The 24,377-nt window shown below is 45.8% G+C and overlaps 1 protein-coding gene across 2 annotated transcripts in view; it reads left to right on the top strand.

The window, feature by feature from the left end:
• The window catches only part of GALNT14 (polypeptide N-acetylgalactosaminyltransferase 14), a 241,282-nt gene that overhangs the window by 41,709 nt on the left and 175,196 nt on the right, over positions 1–24,377 (top strand). The window lies entirely within an intron of this gene.

Raw genomic sequence — 24,377 nt, 5'->3', positions numbered from 1 at the left:
TTACTGCCCCCCTGACCTATAAGAAGGCATAAAAGAGTTTCTGTTTCACCTGTGTCATTTTTCCAAAGCCTTCCTTGTCCATGATATGCCATGGAGGACAGAGGCAGAGCCCCTGGGAGCACACAGCGAGGTTTTCCAGGTAAAAGTCAGCATCCTCTTGAATCACTAGCTTTTATTAGGCAGCGGAGGGTTTGTCTGCAGAATGGCAGTGCATTCGCTGAGTGTGCAGCTTGCACATCCCCGGGGATACAGGATGGATCCGGATCAGGCATTAGATGCTTGTTTTGCAGGTTTTTAAATAGAGACATACAATGTGATTGATACCAGCTTGAGGTTACTCAGTTCCCAATTGCATTATTCTGAGAAGCCCTGATCTTACAGAGCCCAGGACACACAGTGTTCGAGATGGAAGGCATCATGGCGAACTGTGGTGAAGCTGCCTCATTTCACCAGCAAGGAAACCCTGCAGATCAGGTAGACACTAGGCTAGCTCATGCCAAATTCATGTAAACTGAAGCTTTGAGCTTCAGTTCTGGACTCTTTGCTATCTGCCGTTTCCCTTATATGAAAATTCTTGGCCCAGTCATTCATCTGTGGACAAGATGACATTAGGGATGCTCAGCATTAGGAGTGTAACGGTCACCTGGGTGAGGCTGTGAACACAGGAAACCTGACCCAACCATCCTAAAACAAAAGAATTAGATAATGCAACTAAATGGTCTAGATACAGTGTTGCTCCATTCGTAATAAAAACTAGTTTCTATTCTTTCATAGTCTGTCATAGACTCAAAGGTAGCTTGTTCTGTCTTTTTTTTCTCATTTATTTGATAGCTTCATGACAGCAAGACCTCCTATGGCTTGTCTAGGTATCTCTTATACAAATGTCATGTACACTAAGCTCAGAAAGTACCCATGGAGAGGGAGTCAACCCTCCAGCCTGGAAGTGCAGGGTAGGGGACAGAGCAAGCACATGGCTTATGAGTAGTGGGAGAGGTTCCTCCTAAGAGGACACTGATGTGTGGCGCTGGATGCCAGTAGCTGAGAGTCAACACATGTCCTCATGCACTTCCAAGCTTTCAGATAACTAGCCTGCCTGCCCGCTGGTCCTACCCTCTCCTACTTTCTTCCTTCCTGGTTTTGAGATGAGGTCTCCCTTAGTAGCTGACCTTGAACTTGTCATCCTTCTGCCTCAGCTGGAATTACCAGTGTGTGTTACCACAGCTGGCTTAGGTAAGCTATTTTTTTTGTTGCTGTTGTTCTATGGACAATCTTACCACATTAGCTCTTCTCTTCACTGAATTTTACCTGGGAGCCAGAAAGATGCTTCTATCTCTGTGATTTGTTGCCCAGTTTTGGCCAAGCAGTAGCACTGGAGACCAGCTCGCACCATCTAGAAGTCATGAGACTGTCTCATGTCCTTTCCCAGCCAGAGACCCATGGCTGTTTCTTCTGAGTTTGGAGCCAGAAATATTCTGATGGTTTCCCAGCAATCAGGAAGAAATACTCTTTTTGAGGATACTTTTCAATGATATACAGCCAGACTGCTGTTTGGACAAGGATGTAGTGAGGTGTCCCAGGGTGCTGGGATCCCCACGCAGATCAAACTGTGATTTGGCTGGATGTGGTTGTGGTGATGTGTGATATGTTGGTGCATTGTTTTTTCCTGTGTTGACATTTCCATGGTATTCAGGAAAGGGGTTTGTACAGGGCATGCTTTATTAGAAGACTTCAGGGGAGGATAGGGCTGTTACATTTTAATGGTGAGATCTTGTACAAATCATTTATCTGTCGAGTTATACTTCCACAAAGCAGAGATAAATAGAAACACATTCTCTGTGTATCTTTCAGGGCTGATATGGGGATCAAATGTGACAAAGCAAGGGCAAGGGCTTTGAAAACTGTAACAAACAGGACCAAAATTAATCTCTTAATGAGTATTAAGCTTAGCTCCATAAAATTATAAGGCTTAAAAATCTTCATAGACAAAAGCTCTCAATTTTAGAGGAGGAAACCAAAGTGATGAGAGCCTTGGCCAAGGTCGTATGCTCAGCAAGATAAGGAAACTGTCTCTTAGCTATTCTGAGAGAGGTGCTATGTGTTAGGTGAAAAGGATGCCACCCACCATCATCTGGTCACATTCTAGGACCCAGAAACTGTGAAGGAGGTCATTTGCCAGAGGGAAACTCCATCTTCCAGATGGAATTAAGTTTCTAGATAGCTGATCTTAAAATAAAGGGAATATTCCGGGTGATCCAGGCTAGTCTGTTGTGATCACAAGAGTCCTAAGTCAAAAGCAAGAGGCAGCAAAGGAGGTTGGAGATTTGATGGGACAAATTTTAGGCTCATTGTTTCTGGCTTTGGTGATGGTGGTGGCTAAGAAGCCAGAAGTCAAAGACAGGGGCAGGATGAGAGCCTTCCCTGCAGCCTCAGGAAGAACATGGCCTTTGGCCTGGCTTAGTGGGGCTCACTGTATTCGTCTAGCCTTTGGATCTCTGCACCATTGTAAGCTATGATGCCTATGATCATGGGTTGTATCAGTGAGAGAAAATGAATACAGCAGCCATTTCCCAAATAGGTACAAAGAGTAGGCACAGGCAGGGAAAGGGTTCCTCAGTCACAAGTCTCTCAACTGCTCTGGGAACCTTTTACTAGGGGGAAAGATCTCAAGAAATGCTCTTGAGACATAGCCTGGGAAAGATTAATATATTAAATAACTAGTCTTATAAATACACTTTTCCTGAAAAAAAAAAAGCTAGCCTGCATTCTCTCCACAGAGGCCAAAAACTTGAAATCTTTCATTGACCTAATTCCAAGAACTTGAAATCTTTCATTGACCTAATTCCAAGAACTTGAAATCTTTCATTGACCTGCTGTCATCATTTCTTGCCCCAGTGAACAGACAAGTAACATTTTAGGTCCCGGGAACATCCTAAGGAGAGGTAGAAAGAGAGGGGCCAAGGCAGAGATCATTTCTATACACACAAGAACTGAGACTGGGTCACACACACTTCTTTGGAATGAGTTCCTTTCACTGAGCACCAGGATGGTAGGGAGTAGCACAGGGCGGACCATGAGGAGTCAGATACTCAGCTTGCATCTTTTCAGAGCTGGGGCACACTTATGTGTACAACAGGAGCACAGCTGAAATGACTCTAAGAGCCGCCTGGGGCCCTATGACCCTACAGTCTCTCTACCACCCTTATACTCCGATTGTACTTGTGTGACTGGTAACCCTTTGACTTGATGCATTATTTGTACCCTGCTAGAGCACAGTGAGTTCATTAATCCTACTGTTCATGGGACCAGCGCCTAGTGACTCTTTTGTACAGACTCCTCCTCTTTTTGATTTTCATCTCGCTAGCCCCACGCTGTGGCCCTGATCTGGTACATGGACCTATGTACTCATTGGCTAGATGAGCCACTGCCAGAAAAGATGATCTGGAGGACTGCCCATATCACTGAAGCAATGATGCAGATCTCAGTTCCTCCTATCCTATCTCCCACCCCAACCTGAGAGCCCCCTCTAGTGAGTCTCCACAGGTGCATTGATGCTGGACCAGAGACAGCTGATGTCTTCCAATGTCAAGATCAGCTTCATGTTCCTTGGGAGAATTTGTTTAAATGCTGTTCTTTCATTCTTCCCTTGCAAATAAGAAAGTAGAGAAGAAGCTGAGAGGCACCTGGTGAATGGAAATTCTGGCATATGGGATAGACCAAATCAAGGGTGGCCCAAGGCCATCTACTTGCTGCAGCAAAGAGAGTGATGGAGAACATCTGGCCACTTACTGCTCGTGTTCGATTTCTATGGTTCTGATCTTACAAACAGCTGTGGCCTCCCAGTGGGGCTGGGTTAAAAATGTATCTAGAGTATATATTACTGTACTGGAACACACAAATGACCTAAATTCGGTGGCTTTCCAATGAATTCATTCATACGCTTGAGTGAGCCCTGTCAAATCCTACTCAGGTTAGTGAGTAGAACTCAGAAGAGCCTAGCCATGATGGTGTTCCAGACTTAAGTATATTTTTCCTTACAGGAAGCAGCACATCTGTGAAAATGTTTCTCAGTCCATTTGCATTCCACACCTGCGGGAAGCTTCAGAAATAAAGTGATGTATACATGATAGATAATAATAAGAAACGTAGGACTTGCCATTTGTTAACAGCGCTATTCATTACTCTTCAGTACAGCGTGGCGTGATAGATTCCTGTTATCCACTTCCTAAAATGGAGAGAAATATGCTAACACTGTATGTATACATGCCATGCTGTGTCCATGGTCTCTGCTTGGGGGATACAGTCTCAGAATCCCCAGAAACCATTTCTTTTTTTTCCCCTGTAATTTTAAAATAATTTATTCAGATTACATCCTGATTGTTATCCCCTCACTTGTATCTTCCTGTTCCCTCTTCTTCTACCCTACTCCCCTTCCCTAGGCCTGTGACAGGAGGGGACCTCCTCCTCTACCATATGGTCACAGCCTGTCAGGTCTCATCTGGATAGCCTGCTTCTCCTTCATCTGAGTGAAACCAAACCTCCCGACCAAGGGGAAGTGGTCAAATAGGGGGCACCAGAGTTCATGTCAGAGTCAGTCCCTGAAGCTATTCCACTCTTGGCATATACCTGAAAGATGCTCCACCACACAACCAGGACATTTGCTCTACTATGTTCACAGCAGCTTTATTTGTAATAGCTAGAATCTGGAAACAACTTAGATGTCCCTCAACTGAAGAATGGAATTAAAAAAAAACTGTGGTACATTTACACTATGGAATACTACTAAGCTATTAAAAACAAGGAAATCTTGAAATGTGCAGGCGAATGGGTGGAACTAGAAATGATCATTCTGGGTGAGATATCCCAGACACAGAAAGACACACATGATATATACTCACTTATAAGTGGATATTAAGCCAACATGGATGTCCTCTGAGAGTCTCTACTCAGCGGAAGATTGGAATAGATGCTGGAACTCGCTGTTGGACCCCAGGTGAGAGTGGTATGGAGCGATGGGGAGATAGAGGGATCCAGACACCATTTCTAAGAGGCTGAGACCTTCCATGAGGTAGGCCAGTAGAATCCTAGACTCCCAGGGTTGAAAGACATGAAGGCCAACATCAGCCTATCAAGATGTGAGCCCCTTCCTCCAAAATAATCTCACCTAAAAGGCTCTGAGTTATAAGCAGGAGAATCCATCTCAAGCTAGCTGGATATTATTAGCACCATACTAGCAGCAGAGATACTATAAATGATATTGCAATAGTACCTACATGATACTCTGTCATAGTAATCCTTAAACCCAAGCTTTATGAAGAGTTTGGAGCCAGGGGCTACAAGGCTGGAGGCAGTCCAGAAGGAACCTTTCCCCATCTTGCACCTCTCTTTCACCGTCTGTTTATTTTTTCTTTCCTAGCATAGAATCTTCTCTGCTTCTCAGCCCACTGCTGACTGCCTCACTCCTCTGCTGGGCAGAAATATAATATAGCCAGGCACAAGCAGACCACTCTTGCCTCTCCCTGACTTCTCCTCAGGATCTTAGATAAAGAACTCCATCAGACAGAGCACCAGACAGAGAATATTCTTGGTCCAATGAACTGTGGTTGAGTCAGGTTGTACAAACGTGGCATCCAGGAGCCTACCACTGTGGATGCTTATGAAGGTCTTGGTAAGATGTCTTTGCAAAGTCTTCTTCTAACTGGTTACTGGATCTCTGCTCTTACACCCACCGTGCACTCATGTTCACAACAGGGGACTTCCTTCCGTTGAATATACAGAATGGCAGGCAGCCCATGTCCTGTGGCAGCTCAGGTGGCCATGGGTTCAGATGAATGTTTAGTGCTAGGTTCATTTCTTGTAGCGGCGAGAGGCATCCTTGCCTCCCCTTATTACCATAGCTCCGGATGATCACAGATGCCTTCTGGTTATCTGCCCGAGCATTCTCCCTGTGATGGCTGAGTCTTGGACCATTCACCAGTGCCTCTTGCCCTTGATTCATGTTGCCTGCATCTCCTCAGTGTGTACTGAATTGTTGGTATCCACCACCACTGACTTCGTACTCTGGAACCCTAACTCCTAGCATGATAGCGCTAAAGGGTGAGGCTTTTTTGGGTCCTCAGATCATGAGGGTGGATCCCCTCACTAATGGGTGAGTGCTCTTCTGTACAAAGGCCAAGAGAACGCCTTTGTCTGCCCTTCTTGTGAGGTTGTATGTAGCTGGAGGAGTATGGCTGTCTCTTAACCAGGAAGCCTGTGGCATCCAGAATTATGACAAGCACATTTCTATTGCTTATCAACTACCTACTTGGGCTATCCTGGCAAGGCAGCCCACGCAGACTAAGGAACTCTTTTAAAGAGAGTGGGGGAAAAAGGAAGTGGTCTTGGGGCAAATGAAGAGATGATCTGTGTCAGAGATTGGCAATTTCTGTCCATATTAAAGAACCAATTAGTAAACGGTTTTGGTTCCCTGGGCCATATGGTCTCTGTTACAGCTGCTTAGCTCTGCTGATACAGCACCAAAGCAGCCACAGTCGGTGTGTGAAAGAGTGAGCATGGCTGTGTTCCAATAAAGCTTTATTTATGGACACCCTAATTTGAATTTCATATAATTTTATGTGTCAAAACATTCATCTTTTTATTTTTTCCCCAACCAATTAAAATGTTAAAAAAAAAACCCGACCCCCTCTGCTCATCTGTTGCATAAAAACAGGTGGTAGAGAGGACGTGGACTTGGAGCCCATGGTTTGCCAAGCTCTTGTCTGTCTTTTGTAATTAAGGGCCCCGAGAACCTTCCATAGTCCACAGACATGAATTCTTTCTGCCAGGCGTGAGCATCTCTATGGCTGAAGGTGGAGGGCATCCTTTCCTTTCTGGGAGAGGGAAGGGGAAACACAGACTCTGGAGTATGAATACAACTTTGGGGGAGTTATACCATAGCCTTTAAAACTTAGGTATGAATTAGCACAGACTTGTAAACACTTTAAGAACACTTGCCAGTTTGCACAGCATGCATGCTTCAGTTCCATCCTGGCACCACTTGGAGGTCGATGTTTTGACATTATCATCATTGGTGAGAAGACCATTCCTGAAGGATGACAGCCCCAGGCTCCATTGTTTGGCAAAAGCTGGGTTCGTCACAGATGGGTCAAATGTTCTTCTGCCTGCCTACACTGTTTAAACCCAGGACCATTTACTGGGCATCTGCATGTAGCTAGAATTGTGCTGGAGAAGAAATGCAGGGAATAGGATGTAGCTTAGGGAACTTAGATGTCAGTGGGCAAAACACCCAAAGCCATGTGGTTTTTACTATAATGGGGGAGTATGGTTCTTCCAGGAGCTGGCTGAAGGGTCCTCATTCAGCCTTTCCCTGGACCAGTGGGCCTCTCATGGGACACTTGGAGGAGGAGGAGGAGGAGAAGGAGGAAAGGAGGATGAAAAGGAAGAGGAGGAGAAGGAGCAGGAGCAGGAGCAGGAGGAAACAGGTTTGATAATTCTAGTGTCTGGAAATAATAGGGAACTGGAATAGTGTACCATAGTTCCCAAGGGGATGAGGAAGGAAGTAACCTCATCAGAGTTGTCTGCCTCCTGTGGCCCTGTTGCCAAGCAATATCATCCTCTGGACCAGTCGTGCTTCCTCCACTAAGAACTTTGATGAGTGTTAAAGATGGTAACACAGGACCTTCTGAAACTGTCAACTGAACCTGCAAAGTCCACTCAGCTGCCCTGCCTCAGGCTAGCAGGACCCTTGAGAACAAGTTTGCTCTCTCAGCCGTAACTGAGATCTGCAGCAGTGGCATGCAGTGAAGACCCGGTTGCTTGTTATTTCTGGGACCCCTTGCATGAAATGTAGCATCACCTGTCAGACAGGGTGGATTTTCATTTCATTAAAAATAAAACAGAAAGCCCTTTGAGCAATGATGTTGAAGTAAATCTGGAGAGCAACCCTCCCCCCTTTCCAGGGAAGATGTCAGGATATCCAAGGCAGAATTGATGAAAAGATTTTTGAAGCAGTCAAGAAAATGGACCAGGCTTCAGGGAAGTTGGCATAAGAAGCGAGGAAAGAAAATAATCCCAGCCCCTGAAACATGTCTGTTCCCAGAAGCAGTAGTTCTGGTGGCTAACTTTTAAACAGCCGGTCTTGCTTGAATTGTTGTGGTCCAGGCTGGCTTTTCTGGAAGAGGAATCAGTGACAGGCAAACAGCTTTTTCTTCTAGAGCCAGTTAATAAGTGACTATTAAGTGTCCTCTGTGAAACTATCACCATGTCATTGTACTGGGTGGAGGGAGGGGAGGTCCTAAAGAAGTGAATGACAGGCAAATGACTACCCTGTCTCTCAAACTAAAGTCCAAGGGGGAAGGGTCAGACAAGAGCATTGATTAAAAGCAGGCCCAGGAGGAGGTGACCTGCTGTAGGGAAAGGGAGGCATCTTGCTACAGTAGAGTAGGCCTGGGAGGCTTTCTGAGAGGAGAGCTTAGAATTTAGATCAGTGGAGAAAATTAGAAAGACATTTAAGGAAAGGCAAACAGCAGGCAACGAGACACCCCCTCACCACTACTAACGACAACGGTCTCCATTGAGGAACTTTATTGTCCTCGTTCATTCAGAAATTTGAGCGTATCCGAGCTAAGCTACTCATCTTTCCTCCACCAAATCCATATATTTCTCACATCCACATGCAACTTTCTTTCCTTTTGATTATGATGGATTTAGTACCTCATCTCTTACCCACACTAATCTCTCACTTCTCACCTGAACTTCATCTTTATTTTTGGTGGTTGTTGTTCATGGTCACTGCCCTCCCGAATCTGTTTCCTCTCCCCTAGGCATCAGAATCCTTCAGGGTTTTTTTTTTAGTGCATCATTCTTATTAATATAAGAATATACTCTAATATCACGTATCCTAAAGCGACTCTACCTAGTAGCAAACCTACTCTTGTCTTAGTCACCTGTAGCCACAATGATGCTTCATAAAAATAACCACAATGGTGTATGCCAGACGTTTGTGTGCTAGTTTTGTGTTTGTTGTAAGTTTATGCATACTCTAGGGTTCCACATAGCTAAGTGGCACCCCAGTTATAGGTTGTGAATGTTGCTTATCATCCTCCGTCCAGAGGCTGCACAAAGTCTATGCTCATGGGTGAGAGGGATGACAAGGAAGGTACAAGCTTAGTCAGTCCATTTCAAGCCCCTGTTCTGCACATATCTGCACTCCCACTAAGCCTTGTTGAGTTTCTGAGTCAAGCCCAGCCATTCAGAGGTGGGAAATAGAGGCCACCTGTGGGACTTGAAGAGCGAGTCCTTGCTGAATAACGATCAGCTTGTCTCCCAGCTGTCACTCTTTTTTCCCTTTCTCTTGGCAGCCACATTCCTGAAATGATGCCTTCACATGCTGTTCCCAATTCATCTTTGGTCCTTCGTCTCATCCCTGTGACCTCCACACCAATAGCCACACCTAGGCTCTCTTTTCATCCTTCTTAGTCTTTTTTGGACTGCTCTGATAGAATGCCACAGATCATGGGGTTTATACATAAGACACCACAGAAGTGCATTTCTTGTGGGGGTTGACACTTGGGGAGCTTAAGATCAAGATAATAGTATGTTTAGTATTTGGTGAGGGCCCACCTCTAGGTTCCTGCTATCTCACCATAACGTCAAGTGGTAGAAGACTGGAAAAAAAACTCTCTGGGGTTCCTTTTTATAAAAATGCTGATCCCCTTCGAGAGGGCTCCTAATATCCTTTTCAAGTCCCCGCCTTCTAATGCCATTATTAGATTCCAATATCAACTGTAACAGCAGGGAGTGAGGGGCAAGAGGAGGTACATGCTAGCAATACCAGCCCTTGGCCCAGTGAAAGGATGATTGCTGAGAAGGGCAAGGCTAGCCTGGGTTGTATAGTGAGTTCCAGGCCTTAATGCGCTACAGAGTGATTTCACTGCTGCGAAACAAATGATTTGGGGGACACAAATGAAATCTATGGCAATTATTGTCAGATCGGTGGACACAGATCCGCTCTTTACCTTATCTTCTCTACTCTCAGGAGCAGCTGCTTCCTGCTCAGGTCAATTCCTTTCTCTTCTGGGTTTTATGGCACCACCAGGCCCTGCTTGTCTGTGGCTCCTAATCTTTTGCCTTGTTTTTCATGGACCCCAGCTCAGTGGTGATGTATCTAGGGACTTGGTCTAGAGGTTCCCCTCTTCCTCCTTCTTCTTCTTCTTCTTCTTCTTCTTCTTCTTCTTCTTCTTCTTCTTCTTCTTCTTCTTCTTCTTCTTTTTTACTCCATTATCCCATTTGGAGCTTCTCTCTGCTGATGACTCCGGAGTGCATCTCTGATGCACAGTTATCTCTGAATTTCACCCTCTATGCACTTGGATGCTACATATAGCTCTCAGACTTGAGATGACCCAATGGAGCTGTTGCTCTGTCTGTGGCAGCTTACCCTCTTTACATCCGCAGCCATAAGCTTTTTAAACAGACCATGCTGGCCCTGCCTCAGAACTTTGGGGAGGTTGTTTCTGCCCAGAAAATGCCCATTCACAACTATTTTCTCATGACTGGTGCCTTGCTATCCTCCAGATCATGTGATCAGATATCACTAACCCAGACAAGCCTTCCTTGATCATTCTTCCTAATGGAGACCAAATATTACTTCATTATTTTTTATGCCAGTCTTAGGTTTCTACCAGTTACCAGACATCGTCACTATTTTATTCTCTTGGATTTTACTTGTCTCCCCAGCTCTGCTTCCTAGCACTTTCTCTGTAAATCCTGGTTGAATGAAAGACACTGAAAGGCCTCTGAGGGTTGTCCTGTCTGCAGAGTGTGGACTTGCTAGCTTGTATCTAAAAGTCCACAAGACCCAGCTATTACTTGGAAAGAACTAAACAGTAAATCTCACTCATATGTTAACTAATCCATCCTTTTCTTGTGGTAGTGGGGACTCACCCTAGGGCCTTGTGTAGGCAAGGTGATCTCTTGCACTGAGCTGCATCCTTGGTTTCCACTGCTCTTCTTTTATCCCCACAAGGACATGGTCTAAAACCTCAAGTGGATGCCTGAAATCTTGAATAGTACCAAACCCTTCCACAGTCTGCTTTTTTTTTCTATACACGTACTTATCAAGTTTAATTTATATATTGTATAAGGGATTAACAACTTGCTACTGATCTTAGCAACCTCCTTGTACGATTGTTTTTTCTTTTCTTTCATGCCAACCACTTTTACATTTGCACTTAAAGGAAAATGTTCCCTCTGCCTCCATTCCAGGCTTCTCTGTGGTGTTTTTGAGTTGCCAGAATTGATGCTTTTGTATTTCAAGTCCATTATTAATTGAATAAAATAATTACTTGGAACATAGTCATGGCAATACTAGGACAGCAGATTGCATAGTATGATGGCTCCTTGTTGGCTAATAGAGCGACAGCGTATATGACGTGGCTGTTTTGGACAAAGGAATGAATCAGATTGTGTGTGTGTGTGTGTGTGTGTGTGTATGTGTGTGTGTGTGTGTGTGTGTGTGTGTGTGTGTGTGTGCACGCATGCAGTAGAAGAGCACACAATATAAAACACATAAATTGTTTCTCTCTGAAAGCTTCCATTTACCATTTTCCGACTTTGGAGTAGTTATCGCTGTGATCACATACCTGAAGAAAAGCATGTTGAAGGAGGAAGAGTTTCTTTTGGTTTAGAGTTCAAGAAAAACAAAGTCCACCACAGCAGGGAATGGCATGGAGCCAGTAGCCTGAGGTATCTGCCGCATTGTCTCCTCAGTCCAGGACAGATAGCAGGCTCCAAAAATCTCAAGGCCTCCCCCAGGGACCTACTTCCTCCAGTGAGGCCCCAACTCCAAGAGGTTTTACAAGCTTCCAAAACAGCCCTGGCTGGCTGGCTGCCTATAGCGGGATGTTTGAACCAATGAGCCCAGAGGATACAGTTCACATTCAGACTACAGCTGACTGGGCTGAGACCGCTGAAGCCACAAGTAAGGCGATAACTACTGTATTAATGCCTTCCGTGTGATGCTGTTAAGTAGAAAAGGTCCAGCTGAAAACACTGCTAAATTCAGAGTGCCTTTTCCTCTTCATGCTGTGTATAACAAGTATACTTAGAAGAAACTGCTGACATCACCCTATCATTATGGCTGCAAAAGCTGAGATTCAGAGGGGTAGAGACTCCCTCAAGGTCACATTCTTCATCCCTGGAAAGGCTCTGGAAGATAGGAAGGAAAAGGTCAGGGTTTTAGGGAGCTAGATGGCATGGTGATATACAGCCTGGCCATGAAGGTCCTGCAGGGAACTGCTCGGGAGGGTGGTCCCGGGCTGTGGCCTTGGGCTAATTTTCATGATTTAAAAGTTATGACTCTTTTTAATTTTTGATTTATATTTTGTTTTTCAAGACAGGGCTTCTCTGTGTAGTCTTGGCTGTCCTGGACTCACTTTGTAGACGAGGCCGGCTTTGAACTTACAGAGATGCCTCTGCCTCTACCTCCCTGAGTGCTGGGATTACAGGTGTGCGCCACCATGCCCTGCTAAGGCTGTGTGACTCTTAAAAGGTAGAGGCAGGATGAAGACTTCAGAGCTGAGTCTGGGGGGAAAAAAAGGTGTAGCCAGTGGAAGAGGGTGGTGTGGTCCCTTTATAAAGGTCCTGCAGTAAAGACCTCATGGCCATGTGGACTTCATAGAACAAGTGCCACACATGGGCTGGACATGAGTGTTTCAGGTAGTGGAGTGTTGCAGTGAGCTCCCTCTGGGGGTAGGGGACAGATAGGAAGAGACAGAGTGACAGAGGCAGCTGAGCTTGGGGTGGAACTATAGTGTTTCTGGATCCTGAGGTGGTGAGTAGATCGGTGTCCAGGCTGGGGCACACGAGATGATGTCTCTGCTTTAACCCGTGTGACTTTTGTCGCTGCAGCTGAGGATCTTTTACTTCTTGACGTGAAGTCGAGCACTCCTCCCACTGTTCCTGGAGAGTCTGAAGTCCCTGGAGGTTATTCTTGAGTACCCACTCCTTACTTTGGAGCCCACTTTACTCTCTTGCTAGCCCTCACGTATGTGATGACCTTTCTCATCAAAAGGTTGAGGAGGTCATAGATTGCTTTTGTAGATGCTTAGGAGATAAGAGAGGGAGAAGTGGAGACCTCCAGTCAGATTCCTGGTTAGGTAAATTTAGTCTGAGATGCTTACATGGCATCAGGTGCCTGTGTTTGTGTGTGTGTGTGTGTGTGTGTGTGTGTGTGTGTGTGTGTGTGCAGGTCCTCTCTGTATGCCTATGGTTCTGGCAAGTGAGCAGTTGTTGATTTGAATTGTGTATCCACATCCTCTGGGTGGCTAGCTGATGGAGGGTTCTTCTCAGACCCCCCAGTCTTCCTGCTTCTGCTTTCAGTCAGGGCCCATTCCCATCCCATGTTCTGATTCCTGTTTCTGCAGTTCCATGCTTTCCCATTGGGGGTTCACAGACAACACACCGACCTCTAAGTCTTATCTCAAAGGGCTCATCACCTTTCTCAGCCTCAGTTCCTCTTCAGTAAGATGGAAGGGAGCAATACATGGTTTCTGGCTTTCTGTTGTGGATCAATTGAGCACCAAGTGTAAGAAAGTGCCTCTCCTGGGGCTAGGCCCAGTGCCCAGTCTATATGAATTGCCCAAGGTTGAAATTCTGGAGGGAGTAGATGAACCTAGAGCAATGACCTCTGAATCCAGGGGTTTTTCTCCCCTATTCTGACATTTGTGAGTGACCTCTAGACATCACACGTCCTAAATCTCCAACCCCCAAAAGTTACCCATCTCCGATCCCCCAGGCTTGCACCAAGGTTTTGGAGAGTCCTCTTTACTTTTTCTAATTTAGGCTTCTTCAGCAGTAGGTGATGTAAGCACCAAGGTCATATGACTGACTGCCCTGTTTTCAGATGATCTATGAGAGATGGGCATATCCTGGCCTTGGGACCAGTGCCAGCCCATGAGCCGTACTTTTGGATAGTAACTCTTAACCAGAGACCTCACATTTCCAGGGAGGTGGCAGGGCTGAGCCCAGCTGAAGCAGATTCTGTGCATGTAGCTGGAAGGCCCACCCTGTGCCAGGCTTGCAGTAGTTACTGGGCAGAGGTGAGAAACAGGGGAAGAGGAAGAGACCATTGGAGCCCCAAGGAGCCTAGGCTCAGCAGACCAGCCTGTCTTACTATTGTCCTACTGCCGTCTGTTTCCTTTAACTGGATCTGACAGCAGGAAATGATCAGACTGGGCGGCTCGTTAAGGATCATCGATTGACTACTTTTCTATCATCAGGTGCCTTGAAGGGAAAAGCCAGGCCCTGGTATCCATAGAAGAGTGCTTAGTTTTACCTGCAGGGAGATGTGGTGCTTGGCTGCCTGCATCTTCTGGCCACTGATCCCATGATTGAAAGCACAGCGGCCTGCCTACAGATTCCACCCAACCCCATGTCATGGTCAGCCTGAAAATGGGTCAGATGGAATAGGCAATAATTGCAGTATATTTGTCCTTTCCTAGGTTTATCACTGAATATCTTGAATCTTAGAAAATGCTGGGAAAACTGAGCAGTCAGTTACCTATCATCATCATCATCCCTGTCACCAGTCACCGCTGCTACCATGCTCATCACCACCATCATCATCACCACCACCATTACCATAACCACTGCCACCATCATCATCACCACCATTACCATAACCACTGCCACCATCATCACCAGCACCATTACCATAACCACTGCCACCATCATCACCACCACCATTACCATCACTACCGCCGCCATCATCAGCAGCACCATTACCATAACCACTGCCACCATCATCACCACCGCCATTACCATCACCACCATCATCGCTATCACCACTGCCACCATCATCTCTCCTCCTCCTTTTCTTCCCCTTCATATTTTCTATATGCTGAGATGTTGGTCATACACTAAGCCTTCATGAGGTGGACCATACCCTCTAGGAAGCTGAGGCAGGAAGGTCAGGGTTACAATTCATTCACACTACCAGCCCTTCTATTATTGTATTTCCCCAACATCCAACTTATGAATAAGCCTTAGACTAGCTCTCCGCTAAGACTTCCCTAAGCCTCTGATCCTGGAAGTTGGTTTCCTTCAAGCCTCTACTTTGTTCTGGTCTTTGGCCTTTAGCACCATCTGTGACTGTGACTCTTGGACTGTCAAAACTTCTGATGATTTAGGCTAGCCTTGTTCTTCACATCTCTCAGGCCAAACTTCTTCAGGAGCTTGGAGCATTGTGCTTAAGCTCCTACAGCAGGCAGGCCTTGAAAACATCTCTCTGAATTCCATGAGACCTCAGTGACCCCTGTGTGCTCCTTGCCATCCAGTGCCCTTCTTATGGTACATTCCACGTTGAACATCAGGCACCCCTTTTCCTCACTGTTGGGATTGTCTGCAAATATCCTGTCTGCACAGGACCTTGTCTGTGCCTAGGTCCTGGCATCCTTGAGACTGCTGGTTAATTATAGATGATGCTTAGCTGATTTTTACCAGGATAGTCTGCCGTTGGCCTCAAGGTTTTAGAAGTCTTTGCTCTTTGCCCTATTAACATGACACAGGGTTTATACAACCTTTTAAATATCAGTTTGAGCATCCCATATCTGGGAAGACAGATCGCTGAGAATACCATCTTGTACTCCAAAGGCATTTATAAGTGACTTTTGGATAGGGTGGGCTCGATTAAAATCAAATTGATTCAAATCATGACGTGAATCACTAGTCAGGAAGAGTCGATTAAATCAATACTTTCCCTTCAAAAATGCATTCATTTTTGATGCAATTTTAATGTGCAGGCCTCCCAGCTCTGACAGAGATAGATGTGGCTCTCATTTTCAGAAGTTACATAGCATGCATTTTTAAGCTGTGATTTATTTTGACATTTTCTTGAATCATTTTTGCAGCCACGTCTGAGTTTTGAGTGATGACTTGGTTATTTTATTTACCAAAGCTAATCAAACAAATGTGTATAATTTCCCCCAACATAATAAGCATGTGCACTTTCAAATGTTTAACTATTTTTTGCTGTAAATGTAAAAAATGTGTTTTTGCTGAGATAAATTAGGCCGTTTCAGACAGATCCAACCCCAAATACTTGTACCAGTACATTTTTGGGAGTTAACCCAGTCTTTACCATCGTACCATGCTTGTTTACACGTTAGGAAGGAGAAGGAGGCTTTTCTATGTGTTCCCAAACTATATTTAAGTGTAGTCTGAACTGCAGTCTTTGTTGGAAAACATGCTCTTCTACGTAAGAAGTAGTGGCTACTTTCACGGGACATGCCCCTTGGGCTAGTGAGTATATACCATTTGACTCTTTCTGCTTCTGAGTTAACTCACTCATTATGATAATTTCTATTTCAATCCATTTGCCCACAAATTTGAGACAGAGGGGAGGACATCCTATTGGGACTCTAGGTGAGAGAAGCATGGGAGAATGGGGAAATAGAAGAATCCAGAGGGTCCTAGAAACCTACAAGAACATTATGATGGGTGGATCTGGGCCCAGGGGTTCTGCTCAAACTATGGCACCAGCCAAGGACAATATGTGCAGTAAACTTCGAACCCCTACCCAGATCTAGCCAATGGACAGGACATTCTCCACAGTTGAGTGGAGAGTGGGGTCTGACTTTCACACGAACACTGGTGCTCCATATTTGACCACGTCCCCTAGATGGGGAGGCCTGGTGGCACTCAGAGGAAGGATAGCAGGCTACCAAGAAGAGACTTGATACCCTATGAGCATATACAGTGGGAGGAGGCCCCCTTTAGTCACAGTCATAGGAAAGGGGACTAAGGGGAAAATGGGAGGGAGGGAGGAATGGGAGGATACAAGGGATGGGATAACCATTGAGATGTAACAAGAATAAATTAATAAAATATATTTTAAAAAAGAAATAGTGGCTACAGTTGCACGCATGACGTCCCTCTGAATCACTGTTGTGAGTCCTTGTGTTTGTCCGCTGCCAACTTCAGGTCTGATCTTCCTCCTGCCTCAGTCACCTCCTGTGATTAACTAAGCCTTGCTGCATCTGAAACAAGGTTTCCCTCCCTGTGTCAGTTGGATGTTATTTGCAGAAAGTGTTTTTTTACATCAGCCTCCAACATTTGGAACCAGAGAGAATCTTAATGCCACTGAAGGGCATCTGCCCCTCAGCCTCAGGATGTTGGAAGGAGCTCGTATGTCCCAAGAGACCTGGCGAATATATGTGGGCTTAGGGATTTGCCTGGTGCTGTGTCCAACCCCGTGACTTCCTCATTCAGGGCATACCAGTATCTAGTCTCCACAAAAGCTTGTGTCTTACAGGATGAAAAAGTGAACCTGCCTTTGATCCCACCCTATCATATGCCTTTAAGCCATCAGTTCTCAACATGGCAGTTGTGACCTCTTGGGTCAGATATCTTGAATATCAGATATTTACCTCATGATTCATAACATAGCAAAATTACAGCTATGAGGTAGCAATGAGACTAACTTTATGATTGGGGCTAAGCACAACACAAGGAACTGTATTAAAGGGTCTCAGCATTAGGAAGGTTGAGAACCACTGCTCTAAGCAAATAGGACCCTAATCTAGTTGGAGAGAACACAGGCATAGTCTAGTCTTGTCTTCAAATGAACTGTTTAACATTAAAAATGAAGTGACCTACGTGAGTCTCAAAGCCAGGCAGGGGGACCACATCATCTGAGACACCCAGAATGGGAGGTTTATCACAATCATTCCTGGATTGAATCATTTCACCTACTGTTCATTTACAGCCTACCTTTGCTGGACTCACTGAGAGGCGCTCCAAGCGCAGTGGAGTGGACACTGCATGGTTCTCGGGCAGTGATGGTGGAGGTAGAGAATAAAGTGAGACTTCCCAGTTAAATTTGAATCTCAAACAATGAACCAGTGTAAATATATCCCCTGTGTGGCTTAGTGTGCACTTATGCTATACATTTATTAATTATGTATGTATCTGAAATTTTTGGCAAGGCGTCCAGCAGTTTATCCCACAATCCTATTGGCTCAGTTATTCAGGCTAATGTGTTTTGTTTTCTGTGCAACCCTAAAATGCTGAGCACCTGTCCATTTCACTGCCTTCAGTTAATCCTTTCACTATATCATCTGCTTTTCTGTGTCCTAGTCTAAAACAAAAACAAAAACAAAAACAAAACCAAAACAACATCAACATCCAACTTGATGGCATGTACTGTTCTCATTATCACGTGCCCTTATATAAATCCCCTCATATAAATCTCTCTGTGTGGTTGTCCAGACACTTGCGTGGCTCATGCCTGCCTAAGCAAACTTGGACAGATACCAGGTCTCAGGAGCCTAGCAAAACCCAGGATCTCTGGAGGATGGAGCTGTACCCTGCTCTGGTCTCCTCTGCGCACAGAAGGAGGAGCTGACACCTGGGTCTACCAGAGGTCGTAACGGTGATTGGGCTGTGTGTGGTACTGCAGAGCTTTTGTGGCTTAAGGACCCCAGCGGATACACTTGGCTGGCTGTGGAGGCCTCACCCAGAAGTCATTTCCCTTCATGCATGGGTTTCCAACAGAATGCAGACAATCTCACCATGTCTGTCGATTCCCAGTTGGCTTACGCAGGCCTGAGCCATGCAAGTGTCAGGACGACCACACAAAGAGAGGCAAGGTCACGTGGTAACGAGAACAGCGCATGGCAGAAAATCAGAACTGCTCAAAGCTCTTGGCTCAAACAAGCTGCTACCCCAAAGGAGTAGCCGGCTAAGCCAAATGACAGAGCATGCATTTCCATGTTTTATTTTTTTTCTCCCCCAGAATTAAGAATAACTTTAGGCTTGTGTCTGGATTGCTCCTCTCATACTAAGTCCCATCCAAGCATCCCAAGCTTATCTGCTTCTCTTCAGGCCCCGGAGCAGCAGTGGGCTGAGGGGGAGGCCAATCAGCATGTTCTTCAATGGTCCTGATTTGAGGTGCTGCCATCCAGTGCCTGCCTGCCTCTGGCCTGCATCCCATTGTCCCCTGCCTCCATCCGAAACCTCTGCCATCTTTGATGTCGCTCTCCAACCTGGGCTCTCGCCAGGGTGTCAGGCTTTGAAAGGTTTTCTTGCTGCACCCCAGGTGAGCAGTTTAGCCTCCAGGGCCTGAGGGTTCCCTGTTGTTTGTACTCCCACAGGGCTCTCCCCCAAGAAAGTCGCTATCAGCTGGCTCAGCGCCCAGGGCAAGTAAGACTGATGGGTCAGGTCCAGCTGGTGGGCAGAGAAATCTTTAGGGACTGTGTGTGCCAAGGACTGCTTTCATGAGAAGCTCAATCCTTTATTGTAAGGCCACTGGCATGGCTTTAACTCTGAGCACAATTTCCTGGTAACCTTTAAAACAATAGGGTTTTCTTATCAATCTGTGTTCCTTTAATAAGGGGAAGGCTGATTAAGATGGGGGCGGGCATGACTAGGTGAGTTTAGGATTGTCTACCATTATCAAGCCTAATTACCATTTCCCAAACCTTTCTGGAACTCTGAGAGTCATCCAGGAAGATCATTACCATTCGCGTTTCTTCTTTCTAATGAGCCTGAACTTTCCCTGCCACAGCTTAAGCCTGATACTCTTCAGCTGTTGTCCCTATTGACTAATGAATGTAATTGGTCCCGGGCTTTTTTCCAGCCTCCTGCTTTTAGACCCAGGACTGTCTCTACTGAAGGCAGTCTTTTCTCGAGATCACCCTGCCCCTTCGCTTCCCTGCTGCATTCACACCCCTCTCTCCTGCCTCCCAGCTGTTTTCTTCCCTGGCTCCACCCTCTTGTTGAGCCTCATCCCAGTTCAGCATGGCTCAGTTTGTAACCTGGGGCCGGTTTCCCCTGCACACACTATGCAATGAATCTTGACTGGGTGCCTCTGCAGTGCACAATTGTCCATTAGCCTTGCCTTTAACTGAGAAGCTATACACATGCACAGCGGAGAATAAATAGGAAAGAGATGCAGCTAGCCTGGCTAATGATGGGGTGAAACCCAAAGGTAATGCGATTGAGTGAGAAATGTGTGTATTTTGCTGGTGCCTAGGGAAAAGGCTGTTTAATTAGAGATGAGTAAGGAGACAAGTCAAGATTTCTGGAGACGTTGAAAAGAGACTTCTGGGCATTTTCAATGTCATTATCAGATGATTTAACTGTTTATTATTTTAAATTTGAATTTCCAGCTTGGGTTTTCATTTGATAAAGGAACCTTTCCACCTTGGAGGTTTAACAGCAATGGAGACGGGAAAGCAATGTCTCAGGGAGAGGAGAAAATAATTTGCTGTGATAACAGAAAGGAAAAGGAGGGCAGAGACTACTAAGGGAGACTAATGACAAAGCAGAGAAACTTCTCAGGATGGCAGAAACCAACTTGAGGCTGGTCAAAATGGGAGAACAGAGGCTTGAAAGAAGCAAGTGAGAGATGGTTACCTTGTAATTAAGATAAAGCCCTTTAAACTCAGATCACCATGGGGTCACCTAGTTTCATGACCTTGACCATTTTACCTGAAGAACCCTTGGTGCCTGTTTTACTCATCTGTAGGATGGGTGAAATAATGCTACCACTTACATAGTGAGAATCACACGCAATGATATCGTAATGGCAGCAGGTTTTCTGCAATCTAGTGAACAGAAGCTGTAATTATTATGGGATTTTTATTTTCTAAGAAGGTGTGAATAGTAAGCGTAGCCATTGCTCTTCCCTCAGACCTGCTTTCGTTCCAGCTACTGTCACAAGGGAACAGTGTAGCGTTGTGCAAAATTCAGCAGGCACCTAGAATACTTGAAAGCTTAAAGCGGTTTTGTTTGTTTGTTTGTTTGTTTTGTTGTGATTTTTAGGGACAGGGTTTCTCTGTGTAGCCGTGGCTGGCCTGGAACTCTCTCTGTAAACCAGGCTGGCCTTAAACTCACAGAGATCTGCCAGCCTCTGCCTCCCCAAGTACTGGGATTCCAGGTGAGCCCACCAGGCGGGGCTGGTTGGGGTTTGTGACTCTCTATTTGCAGGAACCTTACCTCCTGGTTCATATTGGCTAATCTTAGTTTACACCTGTTGCCCCAGAGCAAGGCTTCTTTTTATATTTAAAGGTTTTCCTGTTTGTCTGATAAGTCGTGTAGTTCTTTAGCTAGTAAAATGGTATTATTCCATTATTTATCCTTTCTGGTTTTTTTTTTAAAACCGCCTATGTGTCTATATGTTTGCGGGCATATGATACGTGTGGATGTGTATACATCCCACCTTTTATTCCCTCTCCGTTGGCAACAGCGATTCAACAGTTCTCAACTCTGGATGTTGGTGGCCTCTACCTATAGAAGCCATGTTGACAGGGCTTGTCCTACCAAGGGTGGATCTACTTGTCTCTAATAAGGAATAGATTTCCTTTCATGGCAGGCTGAGAGAATAGAGGAGTGGGGGACAGTATCCATGGAAAAGAGGCATTTCTGAGGTGTGGTGCTGTGGCTGGAGGGTGGCTAGGCATCCTTGCTTGTTACTTAACCTCACGTTGTCTGGGTCAATCACAGACCTTCTGAGTTCTGTTTTTTCCTATACAAAAAATGTGGCTAAAAAGATGGACCTCGAGGGCTGGCTGGAAGGATCGCATTGCAGAAGTTCAGGAAAGACCATCTCAAGTCAGGATCAGTGTTTGCTGATTACAACAAACTGAGGGTGTGTGAGAAACAGCAGGTGTAGGTAGAGGCTTGCCCTGAAGCTTCTTCCTGCCTGAGCATGGCTCCTCTAGAGCAAACCCAACTGTCAAGCCAATTTTCTGCAGGATGTTTTCCATATGGGAAGCTCAGCAGTGGTACGGGAGAGGAGACTAGAGTTGACGCACCACCAAGGTAGGATGCTTGCCTGCACCCTCCCCTCTCCCCTGTGTAGATAACTTCTAAATCTGTCCTGTTTGGGGGTATCTTCTCCTTTTCCTTCATATGGTAGCTGTGCACAGGATGCATTTGTATGCCTCTTCTTGGGTGAACCTGTTCTGCTCTCAGCTTATTTCTTATACTCGGCCCTCAAAGGTGGAGCAGTTGTTTCCCAACGCTTTCAGGAGATATCTGACTATAATGAATGGTCAACAAGAGGAGAATCGCTGAGCAGGGCAGCTCTCTAAGAAGGCGTGTGCAGTACCACATCTGTGCTCCCTGCTACCAATCATCTTCTTGGTTCTTCCAGCTGTTCTTTGTACACAGTGGGTTCCAGTGCTGTGGGTGACTCGGGTTTGCTCTAGTTAAGACCATTATGGCTAGTCAGTAGATGGGCGGGGCCTTGTAGTCAAGAAGTACTTATTGAAGTAAGTGTCAAGCATCAGGCTAGGCTTAGAGGATGCTGTGCTGCACAATTTTAAAGTGCATCCAACCTGCAGCCCCTGGGCTGCCTGTGACAAAAGATAGCTATGAATGTGGACCAATACCAAATCATAAACTTGCTTAAACTATCAGGAGATATTTTGGTGAAGGGCATCTTTAGTTTGAAATTCAGTCATTAAGTTCTCAATGATGATGACCTGTGTAGTTGGTTTTATCATGTTATGGTATCTAAAGTTTGGACACTGGTTGCAAGGAGCTCAGAGGACATAGGGGTTGCTGACATGGTCCTCTATAGATATTTTCTCTCTAACTCAGGCTTATGCATTTAGAACCTGTCATAAAGCAGAATGGAAAAAGTTTCCCCACCCCCAACTTTCCAATGCTGGGAGTGGAAAGAACCCAGGGCCCAGTGCACTCTAGGCAAGCAGAGTACCACTAAGATACATCTACAACCCTAAAGTGGGTCTTCTTACTGTGGGCTCTAGGCTTCTGCCAGCCTTGAAGTGAAGTCATGTTATTCAAATGGAATATTTGTGATTCAATAATCAATTCAATAACAAAAGGAAAAGAAGCTCCCTGCCAGTCCTGACGGAGTAAATCGTCCTGAAAGCAGATGAGCAACAGCTCCTAATAGCTCTTGTAAACACGCTGTCACTCCCAGGGCTGGGCCCTGGCCAGCAGATGCTCTCCTGACTCCTCACTGCTTCTGGGAAGTGCCTAATATCCAGCTGTGACATGCATTCTGCATCAGTCAAGAGATACTTTTCAGACCTCTAGTCTCCAGGACCCAGAGATCATTTCTGATTGTTTCCGGCTCACTCCACAAACCTTTTAGGAGGCTTCCAGGTAGCTGGAGGCTCAAAGCTGTATGAGGCACATTTGCATGTGGAAGACATACAGGGGATGGTCAAGGGAGGAGGGTCCCTGATATGTGCAGAGTTTGACATGTGATATGGTAGGCATTCCCTGTGTCTTCCCCCTGTGAGCTCCATTCAGGGGTAAGGAAGGTAAGGTATGCAGAACAATGACTTTTTCAAGGTCACGCAGCTGAGAGTTGGATCCAGGGCTGACCCTGCACAGTAGGACCACTTACAAATCTCTTTCATGGTGTGCGTGCAGATGTGAGGACCCAAGTCAGGATCCCTGACATCCACAGTAGTGCATGTCTGACATCCAACATTTCTGTGGCAAGACGGGGAGTGGAGACAGAAGGAAGCTGGAGGACCATCTAGCTTGGTTGTAAGCAGTTGCAACCAACAAAGAGACCCTGTCTCAAACATGGCAGGGAGGCAAAATCTGAGAGACAGGGTAGTCCTCTGACCTTGACAAGTGCGTCTCCGCACTTGCTACCTTCTCCTCTGTCTCCCAGCCGTATACATCATGTGTCTCCACTCCACCCCCACACATAGGTACGTTTCAACAACACAACAACAACAACAACAACAAACACAACAGCAGCAGCTTCTGTATCACTTTATATTCTCCAGTGAGCTTCCACCCTCCCTCTATTTCTCTTTCATATCGGGGTCATTCCTCATGCCTACTGACCTCTTCCAGAACCCCTGACTCAGGCAGCTGGTGCCAATGTAAAACTATGTCCTGAGAACTTGCACCTAAATAGAATGCCAATGGAATAGAAGGACCTTCCAAGAACAAAGCACAGGGCCTTGCCTGGCAGTAGAGAGCCTTATTGAAGCTTCTGTCATCTCTCTCCTGTAGTTAGACTGATGTCTCTCTCTCTCTCTCCTTTTGCCCACCAGAGGCCCATGAGCCTTTAAAATGTGAATCAGACCAAACCCACTCTCAACCTTACAGCGGCACAGTCCTCCTCTTCAGGCCTCTAGGACCAAGCATGAGCTGGCCCCTCCCTCTCTCCCTCCCTCCCTCCCCGCTTCCTGCCCACCCACTCCGGTTTCATCTCTTCCTGGTCTTCCTTTCAGTCTGTATACTCCAGCCCCATGGGATTTGAATTCACAGCTCGCCCCCTCTCCCCAGGGAACTGTAAATGTGGGTCCTAAATTCACCTTATTTAGAAGTTCCTTCCCTTGTGTTAACCCAAGTGTTGCTGTCCCTTGTCTCTCTAGTCCTCAAAG

The sequence above is a fragment of the Acomys minous genome (assembly GCF_964271855.1).
Source record: "Acomys minous genome assembly, chromosome: 8".
In the NCBI taxonomy this organism is placed as follows: Eukaryota; Metazoa; Chordata; class Mammalia; order Rodentia; family Muridae; genus Acomys; species Acomys minous.
This window is presented reverse-complemented; position numbering and strand designations above follow the sequence as displayed.